The sequence below is a fragment of the Monomorium pharaonis genome, chromosome 7 (assembly GCF_013373865.1).
Source record: "Monomorium pharaonis isolate MP-MQ-018 chromosome 7, ASM1337386v2, whole genome shotgun sequence".
In the NCBI taxonomy this organism is placed as follows: Eukaryota; Metazoa; Arthropoda; class Insecta; order Hymenoptera; family Formicidae; genus Monomorium; species Monomorium pharaonis.
Genome location: NC_050473.1, coordinates 2,519,956 through 2,534,083, shown reverse-complemented (window position 1 = coordinate 2,534,083; position 14,128 = coordinate 2,519,956). Strand labels below are relative to the sequence as shown.

Below are 14,128 nucleotides of genomic sequence, written 5' to 3'. Positions count from 1 at the left end.
GTCACTACCGTAGAAAATATTCCTTCTCTTATTCCTTCGTCATTCTCCTGCGTTCTATTACCAAAACTTTGACGGGCCTCGATTTGCAAGCCAGCTGAATAATTAAAGCATTTTCTTTAAAATTGTTATCAATGACTTCTTTAATTTTCACGGACACGTTGTTAGTCCGGCACCTAGAACTTATAAACTCATCAAGGAACAACTTCAAGACTTTCGTACGAAAAATGAGATTGTTGATCAGCGTAATTTGCTTCGTAGAAGGGATAAAAGTTAATCAAGAATAAACACTTTTTTTAGAACTTTATTTTCTCTTTGAACACAGGCAACTTTTTTCCAATATTATATTCACAATATAAATTATAACAAACTACAATTAACATATTTAATTTGTACATATTAATCATACACAATGTTGATTAATTATGCAAAATATGCATTATGTAATTTATTATAATTATATTATAAATGTGCAATGAAACAAAAATTTTCAATTTGCCATTTTGTGCGAGCTAGTCAACTATGTTTTAATATGTTAACTATACACAACTACGTTTTTTTTTTGTAGGATTTTTTATTGTATCCGGTATTGTACATTCAGCCTTTTGATCGTTGAAGCCGTGTGGAGGATTCCGACTAATCCGACCTCCCTTTTCGCTCGAAATCTATTTACCGACGCTAATTGCTTCGATTGTCTCGATATGTTCTCTCACCTTTGAGTCTCTAATAGCATTGACATCGAATTTACCGATAATCAAACAGTTTTCATCAAATCGTTGACTTTATCTCTATCAGTACGATTGATTAAAATTGGACGAGCAGAAACGCAATTTAGAAAATAGCAAATAGTCATTATCTAAAACACTTCTTATCGTGTCGTAATTTCGACTGTCTAGCATATCCTTAAGAAATCTCGATAAATATAATTAGATGCATTAAAAAATATATTCATTATTAAGTCATCTTACATAGAGATGTTTAGATTTTTTTTCTTTAAATAAAACTAGATTTCAATGTATATATTCGTATATATAAAATAACTGAAAAGTATTTCGAAATTTGTCACAGAAAAAAAACATTTCTTCGTCTGACTTATGAAGGAACTTTTTGTCAACAAACTTACAGTTTATACGAATGAATACGCAGGATTTTCTAGTTTCTCATAGATATTTTCGAATTACTTGACCGGCGCTGGCGCATCACACGATATATCACGATAAAGAATGACGTGATAAAAAATGAAGCACGTGATAGAAACGAGAAGATAATTTAATTTTGGACCAACGACCCTCTTCCAATGGTCGACCTATTTTTTCCAGACTCGAGGAAGAAACTTCACGAAACAATCTGACGCTCATTAATTGATCATCAATACAGAAATCCGATGATATTCAATTTCGATACGCTATTATTGTACCGCCAAGTCGATCAGATTCCACAGAACTTAAGCAACTTTATAAATACTAGTTGACTGAAAAACTCATGTTCATTAATAATAATTTTTTAATGGAATCAAGATACCACCATATCCATTTATTACCGAATGCATTAAGTATATTCGCGTCACTTACTTATGAATATAGGCCAGCAGACTTCTGTGTCTTCGAATTTAAAACAATTTAATACAAAAAATACATTTTTTTATAGAATTGCTATTCTTTAAAGAAGATTTTGCTAAAAGATTTTCAAAATTAAATTTATGGAATGGAGAAGAGATGCTCTTATGCAACTTAATTCTCTTATTTCTACTAAAATTTGCAGTAATAAAGGAACGTGATGTGAAAACCGGCGCAGATCGTACATCAAGACGTGAATACGGATGTCTTAGGTGATTTCTTGGTATTCCTGAACCGACCAACTGGTCTACTGGGAATAATCCATATTTCATCAAACATATTGATAGGAAGCCGCTTGTATGTGTGAATGGGTGGATGTAACTCTCATATCGTAACCCATATCGATATATCGAAAACGAGAAAGCACGAGAGGCGCAGCCTTTATAGATGTAGATGTAGAGGGGCGGAGCGGATCATTAATAAAAAATCTTTCGCATTACTCGCTTGTCCGCCCAGCGCAATTAGGAAGGTGAAGAACAGAGAGGACGATAAAGTACACGAAAGACATTCCGTTATCGCGTGCAAACATCCACGGACAGGCCAGGCCGAATCGTTGGACGACGAAAAAAGGTTTCGCGACGGGTAGCGTCGGGATCATATAAATCATCGCGCCGGGATCCAAGCGTCCGTTTTATCATCGTATGGAAATCCAGTGAGTTATATCGAACCGCCGGTTTCTTATTTATGGTCGGACTGAATCGTAATACCCGACGAAAACTTCTTCCCGGCTTTCTTCTGCGCATCTGTTCCGCGTATCCGTTTCTAGAGATTTCGAGTTCTCGATCGCCGAACTCTGTGTACGCCGCGAACCACCCGTGTGTTTTTCTCTTATCATCTTATTCTAGCTGGAAGCTTGGAAAGAGTTTTAACAAAGTTGCCTCGTGAAGTGGGTATCGCGAGCTCGAACTTAAAGCACAGGCTAGTTAAGGCGTACCGGCATTCTTTCTGTCGACACGCGGACAGCGTTCTGAACGGATCATCGGGAAACCATCGACGTCCACGAATTCTCGGAACTCCCTCGATGGGACGCCAGCTTGACCATGGACGAGTTAATAATACGTCCGGCGCGGAACTGGATGTTCAGACATCGTTAATTAAAGTCGAAGGTGCGCGTTCGCAGAGTCGGCCGGGTACCACAGCTCTTCGTGGCTACCACGGACTTTACCCCTACCCGTCTAATTCGTACAACAATGTCTATTATTCAAGTTAGCCCGTGTACGTGGTATAGCCACCTAACACGGCTGCCGGTGCGCGGTGCGTGCTGGCTGGGTCGGGGTGAGCAAGTTTGCCAAAGAACGCATAACTCCCCGAGCTTACCAAGTTTGCCACACTGAAAGTACTAGAAACCCGTAGAGCCAACTCATTGCCTGCTCCTATTGCTCCTTAACGCAATGGAGGATGCGCCGTGCGACACGTTAATTAATCCGTCGGATTAACCATACGACCTATTACCTTCTTCGACCCGTTGCACGCCATTAACCACGATATATCGTGCTACTTACTGGCTTGCGATATTTAACTAATCACTCACATTTATTTATTTAAAAAATATTTATGAGAAAGTAGTCATTTGCATTACTGATTTATAATATATTATTATTGTCGTTAAATATTAAAATATTTTAAATAGTATAACAAGAAATGATAGAAATGTTTGAATCACTTATTTTTGGAACACTAATTTTCTTGCATTGTATCGACGCTATAAAAATTATATTACGTCATCTCACACAATTGTGTGCGATGTACGTCTTTACGAGATATTTTACACGTATATTCAAGCATGATGTAATCATTCTATGATTCTTTACGCATGAGTAAAACGAGGTGAAAAATTTGCCGATGTTGATCTATCGAGTGCACAGTATAGGTATCTAGATACTCTTCTTGTTCCACCGTTCTTCACTTCACTTACTCTATTCGACTTGGTTCGATGTCCCTCTCTCTCTCTCTCTCTCTCTCTCTCTTTTCTCTCTTATTCTGTCAAGCGGCGAATAAGTTCTGCGGTTCGTAATCTACAAATATTATTCCAGCTCCATCCAGGAAAAAGATCTTTCTCTCCTGCTCCAGCAGGCAAAACTGCCTGCGCTACCCTGAAAACTCGTCCAATCGTGGAGCTCCGAGTTGGCCGTGCAAACTTCCGCCATCTCGACAATTCGTGTGAAAGGAGTACAGAGAAGAGAAAGAAAGCAGGACGGAAAAGATGCGTGATTGAGAAAGAGGGAGAGAGGGAGAGAGGGAGGGGGAGAGAGAGAGAGAGAGAGAGAGAGAGAGAGAGAGAGAGAGAGAGAGAGAGAGAGAGAGAGAATTGCATCGTAGGTTTTCTCTAGAAGCGGGAGAAGTGCGAGAAAGCCCGTGGAGAGGAAGTTTGCTCTGTAATTACCGCGTACTGCACAATTAAAATCTTAATCTTCCCCGCGCAAAAATGGGACAAACTCCATAACGTCATCATACCGCGGAAAATTCCTCAACCGGTGCGACCGAGTGCTTTCTCGAGACTTAGCATACACGGCTCATCCCTTCCAGTGAGAGTTCATCTGTCGTAAAAGAATTTCATGAATGCAGCAACGGTAAAGTGTCTAATGAGATATATTCGAGATGCTGCTGGAATATGCATAAACTCAATTGTATTAAGCATAGAATTTCGCACAAGACTATGTAATTAAAATACGTAATTAAAGCATAAGTCATGATTTATAAATCTCTGTCTATTTTATAGCAGTACATTGAATCAGTGGATTTAAAAAAGAGAAATTGGTTCCTTTAATGTACTAATTAATTTAATTGTCGGGAGAGGTTACGAATCTTCCATCCCATCAAACTTTCTCGATTCCCTTGTTACCGCGGATATCTCAGATTTCGAAGCAAAGATATATATTTATGATCATTACGTAATGAGCTGGCACTCTAGCGTCCTCGATTCGCCAGAATCGTAAAACTTAAGAGCGACGTTGAATTCACGAGGTTCCCGGGTTAATAACATAAAGCTGCCCTGTAATTAACACGGACGGAGAAAGTCGGAAAATAATATCTTGCCGAATTCCGAGGGGCTCCGTTGGGATATCGTTTCACGGCCGAGCAGTGACCCGAGGCACTTTGGAGGCTGGTTATCGAGACCCGGGGAGTTTCTTAATCTGCTCGTAAGTCAGGAGGGTTCCGAGCCAACGAGCGAGGCGTTGCCCCAAGAGTGCGATTCAGCTTTTCAACTAAGCTCGTATTACAGCCCCGGCTTGCTCGAGCCCGGGCGTCTTCGACGCTGACGTGATTTTTCACTACGTGCCTTGAGATAATTGGGAAGTCCTGTACATCGTCCCAACTATACGCGATCATTTCGCCTTGGACTCTCGTCTCTAAGGCAAGTTTAAGCTACACGGTGTACGTAATACGTCTTGCATCTTTAAATTTTCTGTGTAAATGGAATAGAGTTTATTGCAAGTAAACATAAAGCGAGGATTACTGTGTGGCTCGTCAAAATGCCATTGCTAACCACACAGAAGACATCTATTTAGAAAAAAGATTGTTAAGTTAAACCCTTGATTCAAACCGCGCAGCATTTTGAGATTAGCAACGGTCGTATACTACGGAATAAATATTAAGAAACCAAAGTTTTTTTTTTACTATTTAGGTCGCTATTTATATTATGCACGCACCTGCGGTCCTGAAGAAACCAGCAAAAAAAGGGAATGTCTACCATCTTGGTCGTGAATATAACTTCGTCGCTTGCCCGTTCGCCGCCTCCATTGACCTCGCTTTTAATCTAGTGTTCGTGCCCAAGTGTTTCTTATTTATAACTTTCTTTCACGGCCCCTTCGTTAAAATGCAAATACGCGTCGGCATAGAAAATATCCGTGAGATTGAAAGAAAAAAAAACTGTTTTCTGCCCGCGGCCGCACATATTCCACGGAAGTGAGGAAGCGAAACGCTTCATTCGCGGAAATGTTGCCTTTTTGCGCGCTGCATTGCCTGGTCACCGTGTGTGTAAAAATAGAAGCGGATGGGATCGAACGAAGTAAAATTCCCGCGGTCTGAAAACGGTGACGATGATTTACAAACGGTACGCGATGGTGAAACATAAGCTCTTTTCATCCTCTTGCAAGAGCGCTGCTTTTCATTGTACTCTATATTGAGCGCTTTATCGTTCCAATGGTACGTGGTTCGAGCTGCAATATGAGAGAAAGAGAGAAAGAGGGAGAGAAGGAGGGAGGGAGAGTGCCGCATTTTGCTTTACTTATTCTCTAATCGTACAAACGGCAGTATTGATTGCAGTTCCTGGAGAAAAAGGTGATTAACCGGCCAACTGTAACAGGATGAATAAAAATAATGTTGTGAAATTTAAATTGCATCGCGTTTCTTTCTTCTTTTCATTATCGGGCCTTTTGTATTCCTTCTTCACAGAGAGCAATGACGAATACATTTACATTATGATGCTTTGTAAATTTTTATAAAAGTTTAATATGTGTTGTGAGATACCGCGCTATTTAGCTCAGGATTATTCTCGCAAACTTTATATTCACGTTGAATATATTCATATTACTCTTTACGATAGCAAATACAATAGAAAGATTCAGTGCAACGGTGATTTCACACGTCTCTGAGATTTTGACGATGTTGATGCGCATTTAATTTTCACGACTGTAAGATTAATTTTCTCGATTTTTCTTTCTTTTTTTTTTTTTAAGAAAAGAAAATAATGACCGCTATTTAATTGTCGTAGCTTTCTTCTCTTTGTAACATTTCTGCACTTCTTCCTTTGCCAGGTTGAATTGATAATAGGAAAAAAAAATTTCGCGATGCAGATGGAAGAGCGGAATATTTGTGTGCAGCGCTTCTTCTTCGTAAAGCCAACGTTCAGGTAACAGCACTACACTGGACGGGCAAGTCTGTTGTTCTGGCGGCGGTTGTTGGCTCGCTAACTGCCCGGGTGACCGCCTCTCTCGCAAATTACCTCCAATTTACCACTAAAGTTACACTGCAGCTCTACTGTCCTCCTTTCAAGGATATCTACCTACCGTTGACGGTGTCGTATTTTGCGAACGATTCCTCAACTAATAGTTGAAGGGTGTAAATCCGTGCCCTAAAGCCATCCTGTCGCTATCCCGAAGAAATACGACTATTTAAATTTATTTAGTCGCACGTATGTCGTAAAGGAACATTTTTATTATATTCCGGCTTTACAAACGAAAGATATTTTGTTTACGAAAGGATATATCCATGGAGTATATATAACGTTTGTTAAGAAAAAAATACGAAAAGATCTAGCGAACATATGAGTGAGATGAACGTAAAACTTGAATTAAATTAATTATTTAGATTAATTTTTTTGAAAATAATTTTTGTATTTCTATTTTTTATTATACATCCGTCTTTATAATGTTAGTTTATTATCGACAATTTTTTGAAAAACAGAGAGATTCATCTAACAGAGCACTTCACTTACGAAAGTGTTACTACGACTACGTGCGGTGAAACGAAGGCGGGATTTTGTCAGTGCAGCACAGAGGGTACGGTGCCAGTATGCAAATGTCCAGTCTTGGCAATCTGCTTAACTTCCCGTCTTGAAATTTTCCGACTTTCCCCTGGAGCTTATGTAAAGTCAGCCGTCTATTAATAATGTATTAAGTAATTACGAGAACAGAAAAGAGACGGCCCCGCGATGGGGTACACGTACTGTCGTTGACTTTCGTGCTTGCGCACACACAATCATCCACGGATAGAGAAACGCAGGAGATAAGCTAACATTAAGCGCGTTAACATTCGACATTCGTATTCGCAAGCGAAGAGGTCGAAGAAGATTTTAGCGAACGAGTTTTTCAGAATCGTTGCTCACTGGTAAAATATAAAATCTAAAAATTCTACGAGAAAAAGAGAGAGATTTTTTCTAATCTTTTGACACCTTTGTTCATTTTTATCTTATTTCTACTCGCATGTCTTTAAAACATTTTTAACTTCTAAAGTTGTATAATTTTATTCGTCGAATAAAAATTCTTCCTCAAATCTTTGATTAAAAGTTATTTAATTTATTAAAAATTAGGTTATTTGATTCATTTTTAATCGTGTGTAAATTTGACATGTGTGATTGTTATCTATAATTATCATAAATATAATTATTATAATAAATCAAATAATAATTATAATAATAATAATTATTATTATTAATTATTATAATATTATTGATAATATTATTGATGATTATTACAAATCAAATGTATAACCAAATGAGCGGGAATTTGTAACCGAATAAATTTCTAATTCGAGAGAATTGTTCTTATCCTTACACCTTAGCAGGATGTTGCACGAGTGTACAAAGAAAGTTTCGATATTAATATTAAATAGAATTATAGTTATTACGTCATTATTGTCGGTGAAAGGGCGCATAGATATGGATAAGAGGTAACGTGAAGAATCTTCGAAACAAATCCCCGATTAAGCGCAAAACTCCTTCCGGAATTACTGGTTCGGATTTACTCCGTGGAGCTTTTAGTTGAACCGAGCTTTCCGTTCTTCCGCGTGGGAGGTGCTCGGTGCAATTCAGCTAACTTGAACGCGAACGAGTGATTCGATATTAATGCCGTTACGAGTTCGCGCCCTACTTACTTCCGCGCTCGCGAGACGACCGCTTGCGGATCTATCGGGGAATGGAAAGTTCGCATTTCGCACGTCGAACTCTAATGCTCTTTTCGTAATTAATGGCTCTCTATCTCGTATCGCCGTCTGGAAATTGTGCGATTCGTGCGAGATCGGGTCCATTCCGCGCGCAACGGCGTATTCCCGCGAAACGATGCGCGAAAACAGCGGGAATGCGATATTGCGATGTTGCGCGTTGCACGCCCGTTGTTCTCATTAATAATACAAATAGGATGCGCATCTCGTGTTTAGAATAATGTGCGCTATCGCACCGGTATGGCTCGCGTTTGATTCGCGAACAGGACAGACGGGATTTCATGCTGAAGCCGCAACAGTTCTAGAATTGCGAATTGTAATTTGCAAGTGAAAGCGAAAAGATAGCGCAACATAGATTGTTCTGTATGACGATAGCTTACTAAATGGTTAATTACAAGCTCTCTCTCTTTCATAATTGAAATGCAGATTGCAATACTAACTGTAAATGCTGTTAGTCTCGAAATTAGATAAGATAGAAGAAAAACATTCTGTTAGAAATACATACAAATAATAATACACTGCAATATTATATTGAGATAATAGCTTCTTGCAGATATATATGTATATTGCGATATTAGCTCTAATGCTTCTTTTTTTATTTTCTTTCGAAAAATAAGCTGAAATTGTTTCCCGAAGCAATCGTAACTAAAAAAGTTACGATTGTACAAAAAGTACAATAATTCTACTTTTTCTCGAAGCTTGTGGAACATCGTTTTATCTGCCTAAAGTAAATTATCAATTATACGTTTCCTAGAATTTTGTAGATATAACACGAGCGGCAAACGAAATGAAAATCCATGCACTATTCGTCACAGCCTATCATATTCGATGATACGTACGTACCTAACTCGCCTATCTTCGTGTCTGCGGATAGCAGTAATATCCAATATCCGGAAACAGTTAGGAGTCCTGGGAATACGGGTGGTCACCGTGTGCCCCGTCCACCCCTTTCGGACCATCCTGGGGTAGTAATAGTGTGGACGTTAACTTTTTTTCCCGCGATATCCCCGGCCCACGGTTGAGATTCAATTTGCAAAGGCTATTCCAGTAATTGCATAAGTACCGAACCGCAGTCGCACGTGGTTCAAGCTCGATCGTATCTTCTGCAATACCTTTATTTCCACACGTACACGCCAAAACCTGCTGGTGACCTGTTTCACGGGCATCGCCGACGGAAGCTCTTTCGTCGGGATACGGCGGAAATGCTCTGGTAATGGGAACAGAATTAATACAATTGATCGTCTTAATTACGATCTTGATTGCATTAGTTTGGGATGATCATTGCTTTCCAATTAACCTTCCTTGTACAGAACTTTATGTAATCGTACCAACTTTGACAATAATATTGTTTCAATGGCGTCGTTTTAAATAAATCGTTTTAAATAAATCTTACCTCGCATATTTATCTCGTATAAAGATGTGAATTTTACATATTGTAACTTTGTTACATGCAACATTGTTACACGAACATAATCAATAGCGAAATAGTTTGTTCAATGAAAAATAACATTTATATTTTTATTACTTTTCATTTATATTTTCATTATACTATCACAATAAAATTGTTTTTTTTTTTTAATATTTAGTTATTTTCTCATTCCATTTTTGTTCTTTCATTCTTCTTACCGCTTTAATTTTACTACACGTGAGCGATAGATAATGAGGAAGAGCGATGCATCGCATATAAGCACGAATAATTAATTTTACATGCGAATAAAATTGATCCATGTTATGCCGCCGTATATACACGGTACAAGTCATATATCCCAGGGTTAAAATAACTTTTTGTCGAGTATTAAGCACACAAGCCGTTGATCAAATCAAATAGATTACTATGTACATTCCCCTTGTACAAGCACTCGTGTAACTGGTCGCCGTACTCCGCACACGATTCGAAAATGTCATCGTTAACTATTGTTCGCCGAACATTCACACGTAGTCGAGAGGGGGATGCGCGAACATGATATATTCGGCTCCCTCATGAATACGTTCGCCGTACGCTTCGGGCTAGATTGCTCTGGTTAACGACAGGTATTTGAGCGCTAACTATCCGACTGACTCGGTGCCATTAGAAATGTTTCAAGAGAAATTGCCCGTACTGCGTTGTATTAGCGCGCCGTCGAATTCCCTATTCGCGTGTTACGTATGATGCTCTGTGGCAATGAGCATTGAAAATTGCATTTTATGTTCGATCTTCTAAGTTATCCTATAATTTATTCCTCCAACAACTATTTAGATAACTTTAAAATTGCTTTTTCTCTCTTGAAAATAAATATTATGTATCTGCATAATGTAGTATTAGGCGCTGTAGGAATTACTGAATTTAAAGAGCTGTCCTGTTTTATAAACAGCAAGCTGAAATGACGGCATAATTAAAACATGACAGAAGTAATAATAGAATACATGAGACATGAGATATTGTGAAAAAGAACTTTAAAAAAATTATTACGACGTACGTGAATATTGCACATGACATATTTTACTCGTAAACGACTGCTTTAATAAATGATAAAACGTAGTATGCACAGTACAGTATGCACAACGATAGCGTTTTCGAAAATAACCCGTAAAATCACGGGACGGATACAATGACGCGAGAAAGATGGGATGAAAGGAAAAAACCCGTCGAATCACGGCGCTCGGGGCGCGTGTTAAGGAGGAAGCCCCGTCGCAGCGATGAGAATTTATGGGCTGTTCTCGAATCGCGAATACAATTTAAGCGCTGTTGATCCCGCTGTGACAAAGTGGCTCGCATGATGGATGCGGCCGTGCGCTTGCGTTTGTTACACCATTGGCTGAAACGAGAGAGCGTCGATATAAGCGGGCGACCGAGAGGGAACGAGCTTGCACGGGCGGCGACCCTAGAGGGTGGTAGAGACAGAGAACGAGAATACGCGGGATACAAAAGGGGGATGAGGAAAGAGAGAGAGAGAGAGAGAGAGAAAGATAGATTTGCAGTGTAGTGTGCAGGCCAGGCGGGAGTGGAAAATGGCAGGAGGGCTGCCGCGTGACATCCTACTTAGTCCGCAATTCGCGGCCCATTCATCTTCATGCGCGGAGTTCGATCGGATGTCTAAAGTTTTCAGCTCGATCTGAAAGCTTTAGTTAGCGTCCTGCGACCGGGGGAGAGAGAGGCAAAAAAAAAAAAGAGAAGAGCCGAGTACGAAACGATGTCGTTCACAGGCAGCCTTTCATTAATATCGCTTTTCGACGATATTAACGGTTTTTCTCCGACGTTTCGAGGCACACGAGCGACGTTCAATACGTACACTTATTGCGCGAGGTGCAAAACTTTTACGACATTAAATTCCAAAAATATTCTGCACGTTGCGTGGTGCGCTCGATACATTTGACGTTAAGCTCACACGGAGTATCAGAGCGACGGATACTTCGGCAGGTATTCGGATACTCGAAGAAATTTAAGCGATCACACCTGCCTTACGTCGACCCAGTTAATTGTATCACGGCAAATGCCAGGCGTATGCTAATTCGAAAGCATGTATAATACACTCTCGTAGTATGCACTAGCGCGCCGTCTCCTAGCCGGTATGTAAATGAAAATCCAAGTTTCCTACACTGCGGCGTTTGTATTCCCTCCCAATGGACTGGATGGTAGAATTTCGCTCTGTTGATATAACCGAGAATGACGATACACTACGCCATTTCCGCATTGATGACGGTGCAACTGTGATTCGTTACGCGGGGTATGACGATTAAATCACCGGCCGCAAGCTCGTCGCAGCTTTTTGCAGCGTTTCTCCCGCCCGGATCGAATCAGCCTGGTTATCTTCACCCGCGCCATTATAAGGGAATTGAACGGCGTTTGTAAATTTCACTCCACGATCGATACGCTCCCGTGGTCGTACAGGCCGAGCGGCTTTACCATGGTAGTTTACGTCGCTCCGAGTACTGGACATGTTATACAAGGTTCAGGATGATGTCGCGCTAATGCACCGGCTTTGTTGTGATTTGTGTACAGTATCTCCTCAGTGTACGCGCGGCCCGGATACTTCGACAATGCTTTAGGCTCAGTATAGTCGAAGGCAGAAGTTACGAGCATGATGGGAGTGCAGTTAATAAATGGGAACCGATTACCGCGCATTACGTGCTCCGTTGCCGAGCGGGCAAGTTTGTTCGCCGGTAAAATGATAGAGGAGAGTGCAAAGAGCATGTTACATTTTACCAAGGAATATTGACACATCGGGAGAACACGTATTGTACGTTACATTTCAGGATAATGCAAAGAGTGCTTATTGTGTTACACGTGGTCCATTGTGAACATGGTCCATGCTTAATTCTCTATGTTCGCGAGCGTACGCTCACAAACACGTTGCAAAGATTTGTCAATAAACTGAATACCGTTAATGCGTCATGACGATTGTTAACCCGCTGCGCGGGCGGATTAGCGCCGCTTCAGGATGCGGAAGATGAAATGAAAGATACGGGGAGAATGACCGCAGTACATGAATATTCCATACATGAACGCTTGCGCAATACGCTCGCTACTATTCACTTCGGATGGTACACCACTCCGTACGTCACTGTCCAGGCTTTGGCCAGGTCAGCCTTTTCCGAAGGCAGGTCTCCGCGGAGGCGACACGGTCCGCGCGCGTCGTGTCCATGGGCCAGAAACTCTAGAGGAAGGAGAGTGAATCACCGCCTGCGCCGCCGCGCGGGTTTCCTATTTACGGCCCTTCCTAGTGAGCTAAATTAACCGGGAATGCCAGCGATCCTTATCCCCTCCGACGTCCTCGCATTTTGCGTCGTCCTAGAATACCGCCCGCGACGTCGGCCTCGGGGTAAAGCAAGCAAGAGGGAGAGAGAGAGAGAGAGAGAACATCCTCTCCTCTACGTGACCGAACAGATAAGAAGGCGAGAACGTCGTTAGTCTCTCGCCGAGAGACGGAAGAACGTCCTCGGGCACGCGAAAACCGTCGCTGCCGCCGCCACCACCGTCGTCGAGAGATTATCGGGCGCTATTTCGTTTACAAATTTCCCCGAGCCCTTCACGCCCAAACACAACGACGTTTCTTTATCGCATTACTTACTTGGCGTTCCTCGACGATTGCGGATGTGCCTGCTATCCTCGGAGATTTGCACGTTTTCAGACTTGAAGCGGACAACGAATTTACAAAATTTTACTTCACCCTTTATGATTATGTATATTGCCTCTGCGTTAAATACACTTATTGTACATTCTGTTTGCACATGTGTGCATTCGCAATTTCAAGTGTGTATGTATAATAATATATATATATATATGTCAAAGAGAAAACAGACTTTGCGTAATAGCCGAATAAAAGAATCAACAAGGCGCCTAACGAAATTTCTAATGGCCGCTACTTTTCATGGATTTTTAGATCTTCTTATACATGCTCCGTAAATTCTTCTAATGCAATTTACCGTGACGTTGCACGGCCAGATGTAAAACTTCCGCGAGGCACTTACTCTTTTATCGCGAGTCGAACATGATCCTGCGGGTGTAGAGTTACTTGAGCAGAATATCTTTTTCCCACTTCTGCACATTAATGTATTTAAATCTATATTTTATTTTTACTACGAGACGCATGTCTTATTAAGGTAAAAATTTAAAGCGCAATTCACGTAGCGTAACTTTCTTAACTAAAAGAAGAATTTCATTTATATACCCAACTTGAGTTAACGTCGTCTTTTCAAAGCATTTTTAAAAATTTGCATAGAATTTGTGTTGCTATTTAAATAACTTTCATTCAGTTTCAATCGCCGTCATAGCTGTCGCGTATACGTGCACGCAACAGAAGAAACTTGTTTCTAAATATAGCGTAGCGACACGGGATAATCACGTCAGTGATATTAATGACGCGCGTTGTACATGA

General features: G+C 40.6%; 1 protein-coding gene across 7 annotated transcripts in view; it reads left to right on the top strand.

The window, feature by feature from the left end:
- Positions 1–14,128, top strand: part of LOC105829490 (teneurin-m) — a 533,228-nt gene that overhangs the window by 52,424 nt on the left and 466,676 nt on the right. The window lies entirely within an intron of this gene.